A 22198-nucleotide genomic window follows, 5' to 3' on the forward strand; every position below is an offset into this window, starting at 1 on the left:
CTGGTCCTAGACCCAATCATTGACGGATTTCACATCACTCGAGTCCTTATGGACGGTGGCAGCAGCCGGAACCTGCTTTATCAGGACACGGTGCGCAAAATGGGTATAGACCCCTCAAGGATCAAACCCACAAAAACGACCTTCAAAGGCGTCATACCAGGTGTAGAGGCCCATTGCACATACTCAGTCACACTGGAAGTGGTCTTCGGATCCCTGGATAACTTCCAAAGCTAGGAGTTAATCTTCGACATAGTCTCGTTCCGCAGCGGCTATCATGCACTGCTCGGGCGAACCGCATTTGCGAGATTCAATGCGGTACCGCATTATGCATACCTCAAGCTCAAGATGTCAGGACCTCGGGGGGTCATCATAGTCAATGGAAACACATAGTGCTCTCTCTGCACGGAGGAGCACACTGCGGCCCTCGCAGCAGAAGCGCAAAGTAGCCTCTTAAGGCAATCCACCAGTTCGGCGATTCAAGACCCGGACACCTTCAAGCACAGCCGGAGTAATCGGCAACAATACCGCCTGGCACGTTCCGAGCTCGCATAGCAATGCGGCCCCCACCCCAGTACTAGCCAAATGGCAAAATCCGTGCCACGTGTACATAATTACGCATTAAAAATACCATGGGCACAGGTGGGGAGGGGGGCACGACTGCGGCACGACTCAAGACGCGACTCAACCGCACTAGGGGCTTCCCGCTTTGTTATTTTTCTCTCTTTCAGGACTTTAATCTCTGGAAACCCCGTCCGGCAGTACGGTTGCCGGACACATGATGCAACAACCAAGGAGGCAGAAAGCTACGTTGCACCATGGAACTCCCAGGTGGTCTCTGACAACGAGTGAAATACTTGCTTTAAATACCATTCCTCAGCTTGCCCTTGGAGGGGACATGTCAAATAGTCCTACTTTTTGATTATCGCACTACTTGTATCATTCTGCTTTAACGCACCTTTTTGAATAAACAATGCATAGCACTAGACTATTACCGCATTCTCTATTCTCTCTTTTTTATACATATATATGTTCATTCATGACATTCAGCACCCGTACACTCTAGTACGGCCAATACGCCAGGGGTTTAAGCATACCCCATAATACGACGTGAGAAGCCCGAACACTTTGACAGTGCGGCACCCCAAACTTATAGCATTATATGCATTAGCTCCGAATCATGTCTTGGGTCAATAGTTGGGTTGGCCCGGCTCCCATGTTTTGGTACCTTACGTTCCGCTATATCGGCTAAGGTAGCACTGGGAGAACTACTGCGATTGTGCCCCGGTTCAGCTGGGCTAAGCACCTCAGTAGAGAAAGCTAAAACTGACTGTCATGATAAGGCGAGAGACTGGTCGCTGTTCGAGAGGTTTCAAGTCCCTAAAGACTTATGCTGCTTAGAGCGAGGAGTCGGCTTTGTCCGGCTTAAGGCGTGTATAGCGCCCGAATTCGTCCTTCCGAATACTAGGGGCTTTGCCAAAATTTAAAATTATAGAATTCTATGGCTAAGTGAGAGTGATAAAGCATTATAGTCCGATTGCCTTGTTCATTGTGCCGAGCACCTCCCTCGAAGGACACAAAAATGGGAACAAGAGTGCTCAGGTTTATCCTGAACACCCCAGCACTCGTGGCATGGGGGCAGAAGCCGACGACTAGCCATCTCTCAGATTTGATAAACAACCGACCAGAAGGTAATATTTTAAATTCAAACAAGCGTTGCATAGCGCATATGAACAAGTTTTCATATTACAGGATCACACGAGCAAGTTCATTCAAATATTACATCTTTTGCACACTCGTCTGCTACAAGACAGGCACCCTTCAGGACACCCTCATAATACATCTCGGGTTGGCGATGCTCCTTGCCCTGCGGCAGCCCCTCCTTCACCAGCTTCTCGGCGTCCATCTTGGCCCAGTGCACCTTTGCACAGGCAAAAGCCTGGCGTGCACCTGCAGACGGACCGCTTGATGACTTCTAGCCGTGGGCAGGCATCCACAAGCCACCTCACTAGGCCGAAGTAGCTGTTGGGAAGGGAGTCGCCAGGCCACATCCGGACTATAAAGCCCTTCATGGCCTGTTCGGCCGCCTTGTGCAGCTCGACCAGTTGCTTCAGCTGGTTGCTCAGAAGCATCGGGTGTTCGGTCCCAGTATACTGAGACTAGAACAACTTCTCCGTCGAGCTTCCCTCCTCGTCCCATTAATATTCCGCGGCATCCGACACGCTGCAGGGCAAATCTGCGAATGCTCCTGGAGAGCTCCGGACTCGGGTTAGTAACAAGTAATTTACTTGCACATGCTTGCTTTGCATATTGAATGCCTTACCCGCTGCTATCTTCCTCATCGCCTCAATCTCCTGGAGGGCTTTTTGGGCTTCGGCCTTGGCAGTCTTTGCATTCTCGAGGGCCGTGGCAAGCTCAGACTCTCGCGTCTTCGAGTCAAGCTCCAAAGCCTTGTGCTTCGTCACGAGAGCCTGTAGCTCTTGCTGCACCTCGCCCACCCGTGCCTCTTGCTTTTCCCGCTCGGTGCGCTCCTGGGCCGCTTTGTTTTCGGCCTCGGACGACGCTTGCTTCAGGGTCACCACTTCGGTCGTGGCCCCTGGCAAATTCATGATGATCCTGTCATTTCGCAATCGCATCTTTTTTTGTGTGTATATATAGAGAGAGAGACAAGGTATTACTTACCTTTGTTCTCCTCGAGCTGCCTCTTGGCAAGGCCGAGCTCTTTCTCAGACCCCTCGAGGTCCTGCTTCAGTGCGGCGACCTCCGCAGTCAGTGCGGCAGAAGTCAGCAGCGAAGCCTGCATACGCATATAGACATACTTATATTAGACTCCTGCAGATATTATTTGATCCTCTATTCGGCTTTTCTTTGTGAACACCAAACAGAGTATCAGGGGCTACTGTCTATGCGGTAATATTTTTCCTATATTTTAAATACTTACCTTAAAGCCTGTTAGAAGGCTGGCACATGCTTCAGTCAGTCCGCTCTTGGCGGACTGAACCTTCTTGATCACCACACTCATAATAGTGCGGTGCTCTTCGTCGATGGAAGCGCCGCGAAGGGCTCCCAACAGGTTGTCCGGTGCCTGTGGATGCACAGAGGTCACCGGCACGGGCGTCTTACCCCTTTTGGAAGGGGGCCGCCTACCCGAGTCCGGAACCACTGAAGGTTCCGGTGCGGTGTTCGGCTGAGAGCCGAACTTGGAGCCCCCGGGAGCCTTGCTCCCTTTGCTCCTGGAGTCCGGAAGGTCGCCTTGAGGCGCCTCCGGGACTGTCTCCCCCGGCTCAATGCCCCTTGAGACAGTACCTCGGCATTGTCTGTAGGACAAGGAGAGGTGGCGGTTGGAAGTGTATCACTATCCATGTCCGACGAGTCCAAGGAACCATCCGACAATGATACATCGATACGGGCTTGGGGCGGACTGCATAATCATATTCGACGTTAGGAGAAGCAGTGCGACAAAGGTATGCTATGAGTTACTCTGGTATCCGAATACTTACGACTTCGCCAGGGGCTTGGCCTTGAGCAGCCACTCGTCTTCGCCGTCAGCGGCGGTGGTGGAATAGTCCGGAAGGAGAGTCCTTCCCTTCTTGGACCCTTCGGCCTCCCCGGTTGGGGCGGCCTTCCTCTTCTTGTCTCCCCTGGCTGGAGGGGGAGAGTCTTCGTCTTCCTTCTCCTTGTTTTCATGGGAGGAGTGCGTCTCGGAGTTATCGGACAATGAGTCCGATACCACCTGGCGCTGGGAACTCTTTCGGGTTCCCTTAGCCTTCTTCTTGGTCTTATCCGGCACCTCATAAGGAGCCGAAGTCCGCATCTCCGTCAGGAGAGCGTCCGCAGGGTCTTCGGGCAGAGGGGCCGGACAGTTGATCCGCTCCGATGTCTCCACCCAGTCCTGTCAAAGGCATGGGATCTCAGACCCTGCACATGATTAAGCTATGGGAAATAAACACCCTATCAGATGTACAGAACATACCGGATTTGCAGAACGCTTCGCGCTTAGCCCGCGGTCCTCGGTAAGAGAAGGAGGGACCTCGGTGCCCTTAAACAGCACCCTCCAGATGTCTTTATGCGTCGTGTCGAATAGCTCACTTAGAGTCTGGTGCCGGGCCGGGTCGAACTCCCATAAGTTGAAATCCCATTGTTGACACGGGAGGATCCGGCGGAAGAGCATGACCTGGACTATGTTGACAAGCTTAAGTTTCTTGCTTATCATGTTCCGGATACACTTCTGGAGTCCGTCCAGCTCCACCGATGAATCCTAGGACAGGCCCTTCTCCTTCCAGGAAGTGAGCCGCGTGGGGATTCCGGATCGAAACTCGGGGGCTGCCACCCAGTTGGTGTCGCGCGGCTCGGTGATGTAGAACCACCCCGATTGCCACCCCTTTATGGTCTCCACGAAGGAGCCCTCGAGCCATATAACGTTCTGCATTTTGCCCACCATGGCTCCACCGCATTCTGCTTGTTGGCCGCCCACCACCTTCGGCTTGATATTAAAGGTCTTCAGCCACAGGCTGAAGTGGGGCCGGATGCGGAGGAAAGCCTCGCACACGACGATGAACACCGATATGTTGAGGATGAAATTCGGGGCCAGATCATGAAAGTCCAGCCCATAATAGAACATGAGGTCGCGAACGAATGGATGGAGGGGAAACCCCAGTCCGCGGACGAAGTGGGGGAGGAAAACCACCCTTTCGTGAGGTTCTGAGGTAGGGACGATCTGCCCCGTGGCTGGCAGCCGGTGCGCGATATCCGCGGCTAAGTATCCAGCTCCACGTAATTTTTTGATGTGCCCCTCCATGACGGAGGAGGCCATCCACTTGCCTCCCGCTCCGGACATGTTTGGAGAGAGTTGAGGAGGAGGATGCGGACTTGGGCGCCGGAGCTCGAGTGTGCGAGAATGGATGAGCAAGGAGGAAGAAGGCATGGGTAGAAAAAGGTGAGATCTTATCCCTTTATAAGGGCGGACTAAACTATGCGCCCCCACTAGCCTGGTAAAACTCGCTTATCCCCCAAGCGCCATAATTGATGGCGCGGTTGGGTTACCCACGTCCGTATTGATGAGAATCCGGTAATAAGGGGAACACGATCTCTGCTTTGACAAGACGTGTCAAGAAACCGCCTCACGTTATGTGCGGGGGCTGGTTAAAGAAAAACGGTTCAAATAATTACCGGGTCGTGGTGTGATGTCATGCTGCCAAAACGTGTCAGCAGATTAGATTTGTGGTAATATTATTATCTCTACGGTGGTATGTGGAACTTATTTTGCAGGGTCGGACACTATCCTTGAATTCAAATTCTTCCATGGTGTATTCGGAGGAGGAACCCGCCTTGCAATGCCGACGACAACACTGCACACCGGACTCATCATCATTGAAGCCTGGTTCAAGGGCTACTGAGGGAGTCCTGGATTAGGGGGTCTCGGGACAGCCGGACTATATCCTTTGGCCGGACTGTTGGACTATGAAGATACACGATTGAAGACTTCGTCCCGTGTCCGGATGGGACTTTACTTGGCGTGGAAGGCAAGCTAGGCAATACAGATATGTATATCTCCTCCTTTGTAACCGACCTTGTGTAACCCTAGCCCCTTCCGGTGTCTATATAAACCAGAGGGTTTTAGTCCGTAGGACAACAGACAATCATACCATAGGCTAGCTTCTAGGGTTTGGCCTCTCCGATCTCGTGGTAGATCAACTCTTGTACTACTCATATTATCAAGAATAAATCAAGCAGGACATAGGGTTTTACCTCCATCAAGAGGGCCCGAACCTAGGTAAAACATCGTGTCCCCTGCCTCCTGTTACCATCCGCCTTAGACGCACAGTTCGGGACCCCCTACCCGAGATCCGCCGGTTTTGAGACCGACACCCGCACCGCCATCGATGAGGGTCTTGGTGACGAAGACATTGCTGATGACGGGCGAGCAAAGCATCGGGAGGGTGCCGGCAGTTGCCGTGCATTTGAGCTAGTTGGACGAGCTGAAGGTGATGGTGTACTTGGACCACCTAAGCGGATGCGTGGCCTCGAGCCTGGGGAGGTCCGCGTTCACCTCACGGGCGAACTACTTGAAGATGCATTGAGTGGCTGGGGCCTGAGCGCCGCCCAGGATGCAGGCAGTGGCACGAGGCTCCTAGAAGCCCCCAGCCCCCTCATCCTGGTGGTGGTCATCGTTCCTCCTTGATGGTGGTGGCAGCGGAGGGAGGCTGGTGTTGCCCTGAGGACGGTCCTCACGAGGCTGATCTCTCAAGATGCCCTTGCGAGGCTAGCCCTGCCAGCGGTCCTCACGAGGCTGGTCGCGCCACCCCTAGCAGGGGTCGCGGTCATCCCAGCGTCCTCCACTTCGACCTCTCCATGGCCGTAGCATCGATCGTTGCGCTCGGGGCGACGACCGAGGTGTCTGTCATGGATGGCCTTGAGCTCTTGACAGTCATTGGTGTTGTGGTTGTGTATGTTGTGGAAGACGCAGAACGGACGGCTGCCCTTGGATGACTCTAGGTGGTCGCAGCCGCACTTCATTTCTGGTTCATCCGCAAGCACGGCTGCCCCCTTGCGCTTCACATCCTTGGCCTTGGCCTTCTTATCTTCTGGGTCGGCCGCTGTCAGCTCGAGGAGGGAGATGCGTCCTTCCTCACTTCTCGCGCACTTGGTCACCATGTTGAACATATCTAGAGCCGTGCAAAGGTCCTCGTGTATGGCAGGCTCCTCCTTCATCTTGACATCGCAGACGCCATCAGAGAATGCTTTTATGATGGCTTCGTCCAACACCTTGGGGATCTTGAGGCGAACGCTATTGAGGCACTGGATGTACTTCTGCAGGGTTTCCCCTGGCTGCTGCTTGATGCACCGCAGGTCACCCGCGGTAGGCGGGCAGTCGTGAGTGCCCTGGAAGTTGGCAAAGAAACGCTCGCGCATCTCGCCCGAAGAGGAGATCGATCCCGTGGGCAGGTTCAGGAGCCAAGAACGTGCGCCATCCTTGAGGGCCATGGGAAACCAGTTCTCTATGACCTTCTCGTCGCCATTGGCCGCATCGATGCTCGTCTTGAAGAGCTGCAGGAACTCTGCAGGGTCGGGAGTGCCGTCGTTGCACAGAGGTAGGTCGGGCTTAAACTTCCCAGGCCAGACGACACTGCATAGCTTAGGAGTGAAGGCTCGGCAGACTGCGGTGGCCACGGGAGCCCGGCGTAGAGGTGGAGCCTGATCTTGGCGCTCACGTGCCACCGCCGCAGGCGGCGTGCGGTCTTGACGTGGTGGTGCAGGGAGTGCTGGACCATCTTCTTGCGGCCGCTGGACCTCCTGGCAGCTTTCTTCTTCATGCATGGGTGCCCTGCACGGCAGGTCACACCATGGGGCCGCGCGCCTTGGTCCGAGGGATACATCTTGACGGGAAGGTGGCGGAGGCGCTCCATGGGCTACGTCGCCCGCGGCAGGCGGCGGGCGAGGTAGCGAGATGGACGGCGCAGGAGAGCCCCCCAGCGGCGCTGACAAGCTCGGCAATGCGGTCCAGCCAGTCTTTGTAGAAGTCGTCGACCAGGCGGTAGTGCAGGAGCTCGCATGCCATGAGCAGCGCAGCCTGCGTGTCCGCTGGCCCGCGATAAGCGTGAGATGACAAACCGACCGAAGTCAGTGACGGGGTGGCCGTGCGTCCATCATGCCGCATGGAGGGGTGCAGCGATGAAGCTTGTTGGTCGTGCCCCGCCAGGCCGGTGGCGGCAATGGCGGCAGGCGATGGGGAACGACGGGGATGCCCGCCGGCGGGCGACGTCTGGGCGAGACGAGCGGCGAGAGCGGCCAGACGCTCAGCATGTGTCGGGGGTTGGGTGCGACATATGACAATGGATGGCTTATCATGGTGGGAGCGCGTAGAACATCGCTGGTGCCTGGAAGCGGGATGAGGCGTAGGCACGTATGCCGGCATACTTTACCCAGGTTCAGGGCTCTCCTAGGAGATAACATTCCTAGTCCTGCTTTGTGGGGTCTCCGCATGATCACTAAAGTACTAGTGAGTACAATGGTGCTCCTCGAGCTGTATGCTAGAGGTAGAAGAAGGCAAGGATTGCTCTCCTCTCCCCCTAGGTTTGAGTCTAATTCTAACAGGTTCCAACCCCTTGCATGGGTGCCCTGGGGTTTATATAGGCCTACCCCCCAGGGGTACAATGGTAACTTGGCTGGGTGTTGGACCCTGCTGTCAGTCTTATCTGGTTAATGGTGCACAGGCCCCGAGGAAGGAACAGGCCGCCTTCTAGAAGCCGGCCTCCCCATGGTCCGACTGGTGAGGCTCGCACCGTCTTCCGGTCTCTCACTGACCGGTAGGGCCCGCCATCTTCAGGCTGTACCGACAGGCGGTCATGGGAGCAGGGCTTTGCTTGACAGGAGCGACGTGAGGGGTGGAGTGGCAACAGTGCCGTGCCGGGCGGAGATCTCCGCCTGTACGGAGCACTGTGGCCACGCCCAGCCCTGGATACGCGGGTGATGGGCTACTCAGATGCCTCACCCTGTCTTGTCTTCTTAATGGGGGTGCAGACTTTGAGGGCACCATGGGCCGACTGCTGGGAGCCGGCCTCTATGGAGGCCGCCTGCCAGGAGTCGGCCCGTCTTGAAGTCGCCTTCCTGAGCATGGCCATCTTCTGGCAGTCGGCCATTCAGCCATCCGGCCACCAGAAGGCGGCGCTTCATCTTGACGTCTTGAGGGGTGCAGCAGGCCTGATGACTTGAAAGGTTCTGGGACTCGGGTTAGGCGACCCGTGGCCCATTACTCCGATAGTAGTCCCCGAAGCTGGTGAGGCGCCGCGGATGATGAGCCATGGAGCCTCAACAGTTTCCTCCTCCAGGTGCTCTGAAGGAAGCCTCGTCCGATTCTCGGGAAGCTGGTTGGCAGGAGTCGGATACGTCCAGTCGGATCTTCCTAGAATTTCGAATGCATCAGGGGGAACCAGGTGGCGTGCTAGCTAAGCTTCTCGGCTCGCCGCCTGTCATGGGCACACCACGTGGTGCCAGCCAGCCGGGCTAGCCTGCGAGCCCACGCGTGTGATGGGATGTGTCCGCAGGCTGGGCCCACCACCACCGGGTCTCGGAGCGCGAGCGGATCCGCTGCGGCCAAGGTGAGCGGTTGTGCTTCCCCGCAGAGTTACTGCATGCAGTAACCTGCGTGAAAAAGGTGGGGGCATGGGGTCGTGGGCACAACTAATCCCACGATCCCACGCCCGCCCCTCTGCTTCATAGCCCATAGGCTATAAGTAGGGGAAGGGGTGGGAGCGATGGAGCACGTGCTCCCATCCACCCCGTCCTCGCCTCCTTCTTATTCCTCTCACCGTAGTGCCCCCAAGCCTACGCCGGAGTGCTGCCGTAGCTTGTCCTCGTCGAGCTCGTCTGCCCGAGCCCTCCTTGCTCTGCCCATTCCCAGCTCCCTCACCCTGTCCTTTCTTTGTTGATCTCTCCATGGCGCGCGAGCGAGGAGGAGACTGGGATGGGTCCAACATCAATGAGGACCACATTACTTTCCTCCGTGAGACGCGGCGTCTTCCCGGTGCGGGCCTCGTGAAGGCACACGTGCTGCCAGAGGGGGAGACCTCTCCAGCGCCGAAAGAAGGCGAGCGGGTCGTCTTCCGCTCGCACTTCATCCGCTCCTTTGGCCTGCCGGCGAGCAACTTCCTCCGCTCGTTTCTTGAGTTCTACCACCTACAGCCCCATCACATCACACCCAACACCGTGATGCTCTTGGCCGCCTTCGTCATGCTGTGTGAAGGCTACCTCGGCATCCTCCCCACCATCGAGCTGTGGGGAGCTTTCTTCTACACCAAGCTGGGCACCTCTGTCCGGGAGGTGGCTGCCCAGTGTAGCGCCTTTGTCGCGATTCACCAACCATCGCTGACGAACGCCTTCCCCACCATCAAACTGCCACAGTCGGTCAAGATGTGGTAGCAATCCTACTTCTACGTGGAGAACGCGGACCCGGACGCCGACTTCATCAACCTGCCGACCTACGTAGTCGGCCCGCCTGCCGAGCCCCGGGCCAGGTGGGCTACAAGCCGAAGCCGGTATTGACAGATGGCGCCGCCGCCATCCAACGGCTCCGGGAGCTGACCGAGACCGAAGGCCTCAAGGCGTCCGACTTGCTGGTCGCCTTCGTCGGGCGCCGGGTTCTCCCGCTCCAAGGTGGTCCGCACCTAATCAGCTGGATGAGCGGGCATCACGACCCATGCCGGCTGAGCACCAAGGAGATGCCGGCTGCCGAGGTTGTGAAATTGGTGAACGAGATCTCCGGCCTCAAGATGGAGGGGTCTTGGAGCTTCGGCAAGCGGCCATATTCTCGCGCCGACCTGCCGCCTGCGGTAAGTTTCCCAACTCTTCTTTTTGATACTCGTCTTAGTCTTGATCTTGGTATTGATCAGCCGGCCTTTCATCATCTGAAACAGATCTATATGTCGGATGTGACGGCCGCCCACGTAGGGGCGGGTGGTGACTAACTACCGGCCCGGGTGGTGAGCGACGTGGACGTCCCCGACTTGGGGGCGGCCGCCTTGGAGGACACTGTGACAGGCGGCATCTACGTAGCCGGCAGCTCCGAAGAAGCTGACATCGACACCTGGCCTGATGAGGAGGAGGAGGAGGAAGAGCCGCGCCCTGCGCGGGGCGCCGGCAGGGCGGACGCGGGCCCCTCCGTCGAACCGACTGCTCGAGGCAGCACGCGTAAGCGTAAGCAAGGGCGCTGTCTTGTTCGGCAGCGCGCCGAAGAAGGCCAAGAATCCAACCACCGCGACCAGGCGGAAAGAGGCCGCAGCAAAGGCGAACAAGTACCAAAAGCTCCCAAAGGCGCCTCCTATGGTGTCGGCGTAAGTATCTTACCATTGTGTTCTTCTTTCTCGTTGATTCTTTCTGAACTTCCTATGTTTTATTTCTTGATTTTAGGGATCCGCTCTCTCTTTAGAAGTCGGCCGCCGCCTCGATCGCGGGGTCGAAGGAGACTTCCACCACCACCCGGCGAATCGATCCGGCCGCCAACCTCCGGGAGGCAACGGAGCCAAACGCGCAGGAGGCGCGCGAGGAGCGGTCTGGAGAAGGCAGAGGCAGATAAGGCGGAGGCGGCCGCTTTGAAGAAACTGGCGGAGGCCGAAGCTGTCGACACAACGAAGAAACAGGCCGAGGAAGCCGCGCGCCATCAGTCGGCGATATTCGTCACCCTCCTGAACTCCGCGCCGCCACCACCAGAGTTTGTGGCGCTGATTGGGGGAGCCGACGACGAGCACCCGGTCATGGAGAGGGACGGCGGCGACGTCGCCTTGCAGGACGTGATCGTGCCCCTGCCACGACCCTCCAAGGAGACGCGGGACAAACAGCCGACCGACCCGCCGGTGCCACCAGCCGAAGCCGACCTGGTGACGGGCCCAACTCTAGAGGTCCGCACACCCTCGCGCCGCCGATTTGCAAAAGCGGCCTCGGCGCCACGCCCACTTGAGACTGGCGCCGCAAGCTCTTCGATCTCGGACGCCGAGGCGACCAGCGCTGCGCCCATTAGGTGGGTGCGGGTAGGCGAGACGGTCCCTTTGAACAAGGCAATCCTGGATGTCCAGGCCAAGCTCCGCGCAGAGGCCGGCGCGCTCAAGCACTGCAACAATGCGTTCCTGGAGTCGCGAGAAGCCATCCTGGTATGCTTCTTGCTTTTTTGATTCTTGCAGTGCTTCGTGGGGGCGCGCCAGCGCACCCACTTGGTCTAGTCCCTGAGTTTCGGGCCGGCTACTGAGCAGGCGGCACGAAACTTGAATTGGCAAGCTCTGAGTACTGATACTGTCCGATATCTTTGTTGCAGGATTATCACAACCTTCGTGCGGCCGCCATCAACTCCAAAGTCCAGGAGTCAGATCAACGGGCCGCTGACTTGTCGGAGAGCCGGAGTAAGTCTTTTTCTTTCTTTGTGGGGGCGCGCTGGCGCACCCGTGGGCTACAGTCCCCGAGATTCGGGCCGACTGCTGAGCAGTCGGGCCGGATCTTCCTGGCAACTGCTTTTCTCTTTGTTGATTGTTGACGTCCTTTTCATATTCTACTTTTGCAAAGGCCAACGCCACCTTGCAGGAGCAGCTGGGCGAAGCTAACACCACGCTGCATGCCAGGGAGGCGGACTGCAACAAGCTGGCCGAGGAGCGTGACCGGCTGGCCACGCAACTGGTAGAGCAGGCGGAGCTTCTCAAGAAGGCCCATAATGAGGCGGAGGACAAGGAGGTAGGTCTCCTTGCTGAGTTCGAGATCGAGCGCTCTGCCTGGACCGACAAGGAGGCAATGCTGATAGCCGGCTTTGGCAAGATTGAAGACATGGTCGATGGTAAGATGCCCTCTTTACTCTTTCTTCAAGCCGCCGGCTTCTGGATGAGCCGATTTCTTGTTTCTGAACTGATTCTATGCTTTTTTGTCCGAGAAGACTTCTTCCCAGGTCACTCTGGTGCTGCCAACCAGGCTATTGAGGCTGATCGCGAAGGATGGAGGGCGGAAGGTGAGGAGATCGACGCCAATGTCCACCACACCCTTCACGAGCAGCTCCTCAGCATCGAGGCTCGTCTTCGGCCGACTCATCGGATGCTGCGCCGCCTTCAGCATGTCGGTGCCCAGGCGGTCACCGCCGTGTGGCCTGATATGCAGGCTCCGCGCATGCCTAGCCGAACTGCCGACTAGGTGGAGGTGGCGGCCGGCCGCCTTGAGGCATGGAAGGGCTCCTCAGCCCGGGCCGGAGCACGTCGGGCCTTGGAGTTCGTCAAGGCGTGGTACCATGGGCTAAATCTAGCCCAGTTGACCACGTTTCTATAGGAAGCCCAGGAGGAGCTGCTGGCAGTGGAGGGTGATCTTGTCAAGAAGGCGGAGGCAATCGTGGAGTACACCAACACCAGCATCTTCATCCCGGAGCTGGCTGGAAATGGCGCCGAGGCACCACCAGAGTGGTTCGGGCTGAACCCGGAGGATGGCGAGGCCTCGGCCGAGGAGATCGACTCCAGCGACGAGGGAGAAGACGAAGAGGAGGAGGCACCAGAGGTCAGAGCGGACGGCCAGCCTCAACTCGACCGCGCCTCCAGCAACGAGCCACGCCCGAGCCGGGCCGGCTGCTGCTGAAGGTGATCAAGCGGGAACCGACCAGCCGGCCGCTCAACCAGCCGGCACCGCCGACTCCACCATTCCGCCTAACGCGTCTGCTGCTTTCTAGGCTGCCAGTTTACCTTCATTTTTTCCTGCTTATCAGTCTAGACAAACTTTGTTAACTTCGCACAATTCCACCCGGGGGGTTTATTTTAAACTCTTGTTGAATGTCGGCCAATGGACTTTTGACGTGTAAATATTTCTGCCAAGTACTATCTTTCCTTGCTTCTTCTCTTTTGCTTTTTTCCTTTGCCGCCTTCCCTCGGTTACCGTCTGGCCAGCCGAACAGCCGTTCCACGGACTGTGGCTGGGTCAAGTACTTAGCCACTTTCGGGAAGGCAAGTACTTAACCGATTAGAGTTTTCTAGCAAGTTAAGCAGGAGCCGGTCAGTGAGGCAGGAAGCCGACTTGGACTTTGTGTATGCTTTGGGTCCTTAGCCATTTTTCATGCAGACACCCCTTCAGCCTTAACTCCTGCCGACCGAACAGTCGCTCTGCAAGCTGCGGCCTCTGGTAGGAGAAAGCTTAGGTGCCAAGTCATTACTTGTCCGGCTGCAGGAAGCATTTCATAGTACAAGGCGGCATGTCCCCGGGTCGACTGGTCGAACCCGGTGCCAGACGGACTAATGAAATAACACAAATGACATGTGTGATACTTATCATATAGATAAAAGAGGGCAGTCCCCGAGATCTTCTCAGGGGACCCAGAGTCTCCGTACTTAATACAAAAGTTGGTGTGGTACATACTACATCAACTGTAAAACCTTCGCGGGAGGTTCGCATTCCATGGTCGCTCCGTCTCCTTGCCGGAGTCTTCTCTTTTGCGCGCTCGAGGCTTCTGGCCGTCGATGAGGTGGTAGGAGTCGTTGCCCAACACCTTGCTGATAATGAAGGGGGCCTTCCCATGGTGCTGAGAGCTTGTGCTGGTCGGCTGTTCACTGGATCAGCCGGAGCACAAGGTCTCCTTCTTGGAAGGATCTTGTCTTGACCTTTCGGTTGTAGTATCGGCGCAGGTTCTGCTGGTAGATGGTGGACTGGCTGAGTGCCAACAGCCGGCCCTCTTCCAGCAGATCGACACCGTCTTGTCGTTCTTCTTCTACCTCCTCTTCGGTGTACATGGTAACTCGAGGAGAGTCGACTTCAATGTCCGTCGGCATGACGGCTTCGGCACCGTAGACGAGGAAGAAAGGCGTAAAGCCAGTTGACTTGTTCGGAGTTGTGTGCAAGCTCCAGAGGATGGCCGGCAGCTCGTCTAGCCAACAGTCGGCCGACCTGCTCCAGAGGCTCGACCAATCTGGGCTTGATGCCGGATAAAATGAGGTCGTTTGCTCGCTCCACCTGGCCATTTGACCGCGGGTGGGCAATGGACGCTAGGTCCAGTCGGATGCCATGTGTCACGCAGAAATGGGCCAAGGCGCCTTTGGCAAAGTTTGTGGCATTGTCGGTGATCATGTTGTGTGGTATGCCATACCGGATGGTGATGTCGGAGATGAAAGTCACAGCAGTCGGACCATTCAACTTCTTAATTGGCTTTGCTTCTATCCACTTGGTGAACTTGTACACTGCGACAAGCAGATGAGTCATGCCACCGCGTTCCGTCTTGAATGGTACGACCATGTACATGCCCCAGACGGCAAAGGGCCAGGCGATGGGAATGGTCTTGAGTGCAGAAGCCGGCTGATGTGGCTTTCAACGAAACTTCTGGCACCCTTTGCATTTCTGTACCAAGTGCTTGGTGTCTTCTAGAGGAGTTGGCCAGAAAAAACCATGGCGGAAAGCTTTGGCCACGAGTGCTCTTGAAGCTGCGTGGTGACCACACTCGCCTTGATGGATATCTTTTAGGATTGCTTGACCTTGCTACGACTCTACGCAGCGCTGAAAGACACCAGTGATGCTGCGCCTCACAAGCTCTCAGTTGACTATGGTGTACACTACTGCCCGGCGTTGCACTTGTTGGGCCGAGATCTCATCAGCCAGCAGCTCCTTGTTCACCAAGAAGTTGAGGATGGGCTGAGCCTATGAAGGTGCTGCAATTTCTTCGGCCGCTAGGACTGCCTCCTTCCTTGTGTTCCACCACTATGACTGTGCTGACCACCCAGCTGGTGCCGGCGATGTAGAGGAGCGTAGGCTCCTTAGGAGTCGGGGCCGTGAGGACAGACGGAGTAGTCAACATCTTCTTGAGCTGAAGGAAAGCTTCATCCGCCTTGTCGTTCCACTCGAAAAAAGTGGTCTTCTTCATGAGCTGGTACAGGGGAAGAGCCTTCTCGCCCAGCCGACTGATGAAACGGCTGATGGATGCCAAGCAGCCGGTAAATTTTTGCACGTCCAGCAGTCAGGTGGGCACCTCCATCCTCTCGATGGCCTTGATCTTCATAGGGTTGCACTCTATGCCGCACTCTAAGACCAGAAAGCCAAGGAGCTGGCGGGCTGGCACTCCAAAGATGCATTTCTCCGGGATGAGCTTGATCTGAAATCAGCGCAAGTTCTCAAAGGTCTCCTTGAGGTCTTCTAGTAACGTTCCTCGCTTTTCCGTCTTCACCACCACATCGTCCACATAGACGTGGGCGTTTCTGCCGAGTTGCTTGAGGAGACACTTCTGCATGCAACGCTGAAATGTGGCGCCGGCATTTCTTAACCCGAATGTCATGGTGAGGTAACAGAAGGCTCCAAATGGCGTGATGAAGGCGGTCTTTAGCCTGTCGGCCGGGCTCAATTTGATCTGGTGATACCCTAAGTATGCATCCAAAAAGCTCAATAGCTCGCATCCAGCTGTGGAGTCAATCACTTGGTCGATTCTTGGCAGAGCAAATGGGTCTTTGGGGCATGCTTTGTTGAGGCTGGTATAATCAATACACATGCGCCACTGCTTGTTCTTCTTCAGTACTAGGACCGGGTTGGCTGACCACTCTAGAAAGAACACATACATTATGAAGACGGCTGCTAGAAGCCGGGCTATCTCTTCTCCAACAACTCTTCTCTTCTCCTCCGACAGGCGGCGCAAGGGCTGCATGACTGGTTTGGCATCGGACCGGACGTGTAGCTTGTGCTTGGCGAATTCCGTCGGAACACCCGGCATGTCTTTGGGATAGCATGCAAAGATGTCCCGATTCACACGGTGGAAATTGACGAGCTCACCTTCCTATTTGTTGTCAAGGTTTGCGCCTATGATAGCGTGCCTCTCCAGGTGCTCCGGGTCTAAGGGCATCTTCTTTGTTTCCTTTGCCGGCTTGAACGAGCCTTCGACTTTGGACTCCCTGGGGTTGGGTGAAATTTCCAGCTGCTTGCCGGTCATCGCCACAACCTGGTCAAGGAGCCGCTTCTCAGCCGCGATCACGAGGGACTCGGCTAACCGGTTGCTCTCTACTGCGCAGGCGGATGACTTCTTGTAGTCCCCTGCTATGGTCAGGATTCTCTTGGAGCTTGTCATCTTCATCTTCAGGTAAGCATAGTGGGGGATAGCCATGAACATGGCCAGGGCAGGCCGACCAAGTAACGCATGATAAGGGCTCTCAAGGTCCACCACCTCGAACCAAACTGGCTCTCGGCGGAAATGATTTTTGTCCCTGAAGTGGACATCTATCAGAGTCTTGCCGATTGGTGAGCAGGAAAGGCCAGGAACTATGCCATGGAAAACAGTCCGGCTGGGCTGAAGATGTCTCTGCTTGATTCCCAACTTCTCCATGGTATCTTTGTACAAAATGTTGATGCCGCTGCCGCCATCTATCAGAACTCGGGAGAAGCGAGCAGCTCGCCTCTCGGTGGCAAACGTGGCATCCAACACCAGAGAATAAGAGCTGGGATTGGGCATCACCTCCGGGTGGTTGGCTTGGCTCCAGCTGATGGGCTTCTCAGACCAATGCATGAATTCCGGGGTTTCTGATGCCATCGCATTTACTTCTTGTTGTTGCTGCCTTCTGCTGCGCCTGTCATCGGCCATGGTGGTAAACACGACATAAGCCCCATGTTCTTTAGGATAATCATCTTGTATGGCGCCGACAGACCGAGCCGTCGGCTGCTGTGGGGGAGGAGGCGGCGGGCCGGCTGCCGGAGGGGGCTGGAGTCCGTCACCCTTGGCGATCCTGGTGAGCCAGTGGCACTTCCGAGTGGTGTGATTGGACGGTTTCGCACCACTGTGGAACTTGCAGGGTGCATCGAGAGTCCGTTTGTACGAGAAAGCGGGCAGCCAGTTGGGCTTGCCGCCCTTCTGGCTTTTGGGAGGAAGCTGCCCTTCTGGCCGCTAATCTTCGACTGTTGCCACCTGCCGGCTGGTGGGAGCCGGCTGCATGGCCTTGCGCTTGTTGTCGTTCGGTTGCTGTCGCTGACTCGCCTCACCAGTCAGGGTCCGAGGAGCCTGAGGGGCCACCTTGCCTGACGCATTGACTTGAATCTCCGCCTTCATGGAGGAGTTGGCCGTGGCGTACTTGTCTGCTATGATTAGCAATTCGTCGAGGGTCGCCGGCTCATCGCAGAGAAGCTTGTGCTTGAAGAGGGTGCCCTCTCAGCACCCGGCAGTGAAGTACTTGAAGGCCTGCACCTCGTGCACGCCCTCGCAAGAGTTGCGTAACTCGGCCCAGCGCGTGAGATAGTCGCGAGTCGACTCGTTGGGGCCCTGGACTCATAAGGAGAGCTGGCAGCGCTTGGGCGGCCGCTTGTACATGCTGGTGAAGTTGCGGATGAATGCTTCAGTAAAATCAACCCAACTGTTGACGCTGCGGGGCTTTAGGCTGTTCAGCCATGTCCGGGTCGTGCCCTGAAGCATGAGTGGAACGTAATTTACGGCAATGCACTTGTTGCCGTTGGCGATGCTGACGACTGTGGAATAGTCAACCAGCCAGTCCTCCGGCTTTATGGACCGGTGTACTTGGGTGTATCTCTTGGGAGAGTAAACCCTTTGGGTAAGGGCTCGTCTCGGATGCGGGGGCCAAAACAAGGCGGACCCAGCTCGTCTTCTTCTTCTAGCGCCAGGGATCGATTGAGGCGATCGATCCGATGGTGGGCATCGCTTTCTCCGATTCTTTCTCGGTGGCCCAGGCGGTCGCCGGGTGATGGGTGATCAACAGGCGGTGGGGAAATGCGCCTCTCCCTGCGGGCAGGAGGAGGCGAACAGTTGTCTCGCTGCCGCACTGCTCTTGGGCGGCCATCTTGGTCGCACTCGATGGTGACATGAGTCCGGCTGCTGCTGGCAGCCGGCTCCTTGTCTCTTCTATCGCGGATGTCACCAGTCGACGTCCGGGATGTCGCGCCTTGATCTCGGCGAGGAGGTGGGTCATCGTTTCGCCGGTCGAGCGCTTCGGTGCGGCACCCGGCATCTTGCTGCTCAGCAGCCGCGTTGAGGAGCTACTGGACTCGCTCTGTCATGTGGCGACGCTCGTCGCCCTCGAGCTTGTCTAGCTCGTCTACTGCCGCCTGGGCAGCTCGTATGTTTCTGCAGGCGTGGCGTATACGGGGCGATCCGCCCCGAACATGCTGGCGATGGTCGCGCCACGCTGCCGGACCAAACCAATGCGGCTAGGTCCACCAGGAGCCGGCGTGCCACCGACAGCACGGTCTATCTCCCGCTGGTAGGCCTTCGAAAGGCGTCTCATGCTGGCCTGCCGGTTGGCGCTCTCGACAAGCTGGAAGCGGCGTGCTTCTAGCATCTCAGTGTCGGCGTCTTCCGGGATAGGCACGGCTAGGTCTTGCATCGCTGCTTGCAACGGATCCTGGCCACCTCTGCCAGAGTGCTCGCCGTGGTTGATGACGAGCACCTCCGTGACGGTGCTGCCGCCGCTGTCCGCATGAGGAAGCGGCTCATCGTTGACCACCACGTTGGAGGGGAACGCGTCAAGCGATGCCGTGTCGGAGTCGACCAACATCGGGTCGGTGGAGCCAACAGACTCCAAGTCAGCGGCAGGCTCGCTGGCAAAGTGGAGCTGATCGAAGAGGCTCACAAGGCTGCTCTCGAGGCCATCGGTGCCCGCATCAGACGCGGGCTCGTCGGAGAGGCGAATCTCACCAACAAGATTGGTGAGGCAGCTCGCTGCGCAGGCAACCTCCGCGCCGTGCAGCGCGTCGGTGCAGACGCCGTGTGGCATGCCGGGCTGGCTGCGCTCGCCAGGAAGGAATAGGGTTCCCGTCTAGAACTGGTCTCCAGGAGACGGTGCACCTCGCCCCACGGTGGGAGCCAAATGTCGGGGGTTGGGTGCGACATATGCCAATTGATGTCTTATCATGGTGGGAGCGAGTAGAATGTCGCCGATGATGGAAGCAGGATGAGGCGTAGGCACGTACGCCGGCGTACTTTAGCCAGGTTCAGGGCTCTCCTACGAGATAACACCCCTAGTCCTGCTCTGCGGGGTCTCCGCATGATCACTAAAGCACTAGTGAGTACAATGGTGCTCCTCAAGCTGTATGCTAGAGGTATAAGAAGGAAAGGCTTGCTCTCCTCTCCCCTAGGTGTGAGTCTAATTCTAATAGGTTCCAACCCCTTGCATGGGTGCCCTGGGGGGTTTGTATAGGCCTACCCCCCAGGGGTACAATGGTAACTTGGTCGGGTGTGGGACCCGGCTGTCAGTCTCTCTGGTCGCCGGCTTCTCCGCCGACTGTTGAGGCCCACCGCCTGGTGGGCCCTGCCGGCTGGTCTGGTACGGAGCCGACAGGCCGCCCCCGCCGCCCACGGGTCTTGCCGGCTGCGGATTACTGTTATCGTGATGCTAATGACGCTCGCTTGGTCAGGGGAGCGTGGCTATAGTCCCACCGCCTAGCGGGAGATTACTGTAGCCACTCCGAGTCTTATCTGGTTAATGGTGCACAAGCCCCAAGGAAGGAATGGGCCGCCTGCTAGAAGCCGGCCTCCCCATGGTCTGACTGGTGAGGCTCCCGCCGTCTTCCGGGCTCTCGCTGACCGGTAGGGCCCACCGTCTTTGGGCCATACCGATAGGCGGTCGTGGGAGCAGGGCTTTGCCTAACACGAGTGACGTCAGGGGTGGAGTGGCAACAGTGCCGCGCTGGGCGGAGATCTCCACCTGTACGAAGCACTATGGCCACGCCCGGCCCTGGATACGGGGGTGATGGGCTACACTATTGCCTCATCATGTCCTGTCTTCTTAATGGGCGTGCAGACTTTGAGGGCACCATGGGCCGACTGCTGGGAGCCGGCCTCTCTAGAGGCCGCCTGCCAGGAGTCAGCCTGTCTTGGAGCCGCCTTCCTGAGCATGGCCGTCTTCTGGCAGTCGGCCATTCAGCCAGCCGGCCACCAGAAGGTGGCACTTCATCTTGGCGTCTTGATGGGCGCAGCCGGCCTAATGTCTTGAAAGGTTCCGGGACTCGGGTTAGGCTACCCGTGGCTCATTACTCCGACAGCATGGCTCGACGAGCGTCAGCCATAGAAGCGATGGAGCAGCGGTGAGTCGATCGGCGGAAGAGAGGCTCCGACGCACCCCTACCTGGCATGCCAAATATTGGATTATGGGTTCCGCAAACCCTTGAGAGGTTCGAACTCTGGGTGCATGCGAAGAACTCGTCGTTCCTAGTCTGCCCGCTCAATGAATCCAAGCCTAGCTTGACGGGACCAAGGGACAAGAGACACAATAGTTTATTTTGGTTCGGGCCACCTTGCGGTGTAATACCCTACTCCAGCTTTGTGGTGGATTGCCTCGAGGGGTTGAGGATGAACTAGTATAGTGGTAGAACAGCCTCGGGAGGTGAGGTGTTCTTGAGCTCGATGAGCTGGTGGATGGTCGGGTTAGAATGGATCTGATATATGGTGGTGGCTAAGTCCTATTTATAGGGGCCTTGGTCTTCTTCCCAGAGAGAGGCAGGAAGGGATCCCACAATGGCCAATTTTGAAGGGATACAACAAGTACAAGTTATCATGACAAAAGTAGTCTTTGCCTGCAAAAGCCTCTGGTGGTCACGCCCCGGTGGGCTCCGCGATGACCTCCATCCTGCCATCCTGGCGGTCTTGGTCTTGTTGCACCGATATGGAAACCTTTGCTTGATTCCTCGGGACCCCGTGCCTTCGTTTGCCTCCTTAGCACCAAAGAGGAAACTGGTACACTGCGCCCGCTGGTGCCTGCCTAGCCTTGGTCGTGACGGCTCACGTCATGTGAACCTTGCGAGGTGCACCTTGCATAGATATCTCCGCTCCTCGGGAACCAGCATGGTGAGGCCGCCTTCCAGGGAGACCTTGCTGTCGTCCTCCTAGCGAGGCTTAGCCCCTCGCGAGGGTCTTGTGTTGTTGTTGTCAAAGCTGGGCCGTACTAGGCCGTTGACGGAGCCACGCCGTGGGCCGCAGGTAGGCAAGTCTAGGTACCCCCGTTCCCAGGACGCCGACAAGTTGAGACTCAAAGCCAATCTGGAATGCCCTTGCAAAAGTGGATGCAACACTCTTCAATCCGAAGGGCATCCGTACAAAGCAATACGTACCACATGGTGTTATGAACGATGTCTTCTGTTCCTCTTCCTTTGGCATAAAGATCTGATGGTATCCAGAGTAGGCATCTAGAAAAGAAAGCAGGTCACACCCGGAGGTGGAATCCACAGTTTGGTCGATGCGCAGCAAGGGAAATGGGTCCTTCGGGCAGGCCTTGTTCAGATTAGTGAAATCTATGCACAACCTCCGATTCCCATTAGCCTTGCGCACCACCACAGGATTTGCTAACCATGTTGGATGCAGTACTCATCTGACCAGACCAGCTGCCTCAAGTTTCTTGATTTCCTCGGCAATGAACTGTTGCCACTCCAAGGCTTGCTTTTGGACCTTCTGCTTGACGGGTCGCGCATGTGGGCAGACCGCAATGTGGTGCTCGATTACCTCCCTGGGAACATCAGAGATATCAGATGGTTGCCAGGCAAACGCATCGACATTCACCCGCAGGAAGGCAACGAGCGCACTTTCCTATTTCTCTTCGAGGGTATCACTGATAGTGAAGGTACCATTAGTGCCAGCCAGCCCTGACGGGACCTTTTTTCACAGCGGGTGCAGCAGCCTTGGATCTCTTGCTATTGGAACTCTCCGGCAAGTCATCAACAGGCGCAGCGTTCTCCGAAGAGGTATGCGTCCCAAATTCCATGCTGGCATCCTTGTTAGCTTTCTTCTTTCCTT

This window comes from Triticum aestivum, chromosome 3A (assembly GCF_018294505.1).
Source record: "Triticum aestivum cultivar Chinese Spring chromosome 3A, IWGSC CS RefSeq v2.1, whole genome shotgun sequence".
NCBI lineage: Eukaryota > Viridiplantae > Streptophyta > Magnoliopsida > Poales > Poaceae > Triticum > Triticum aestivum.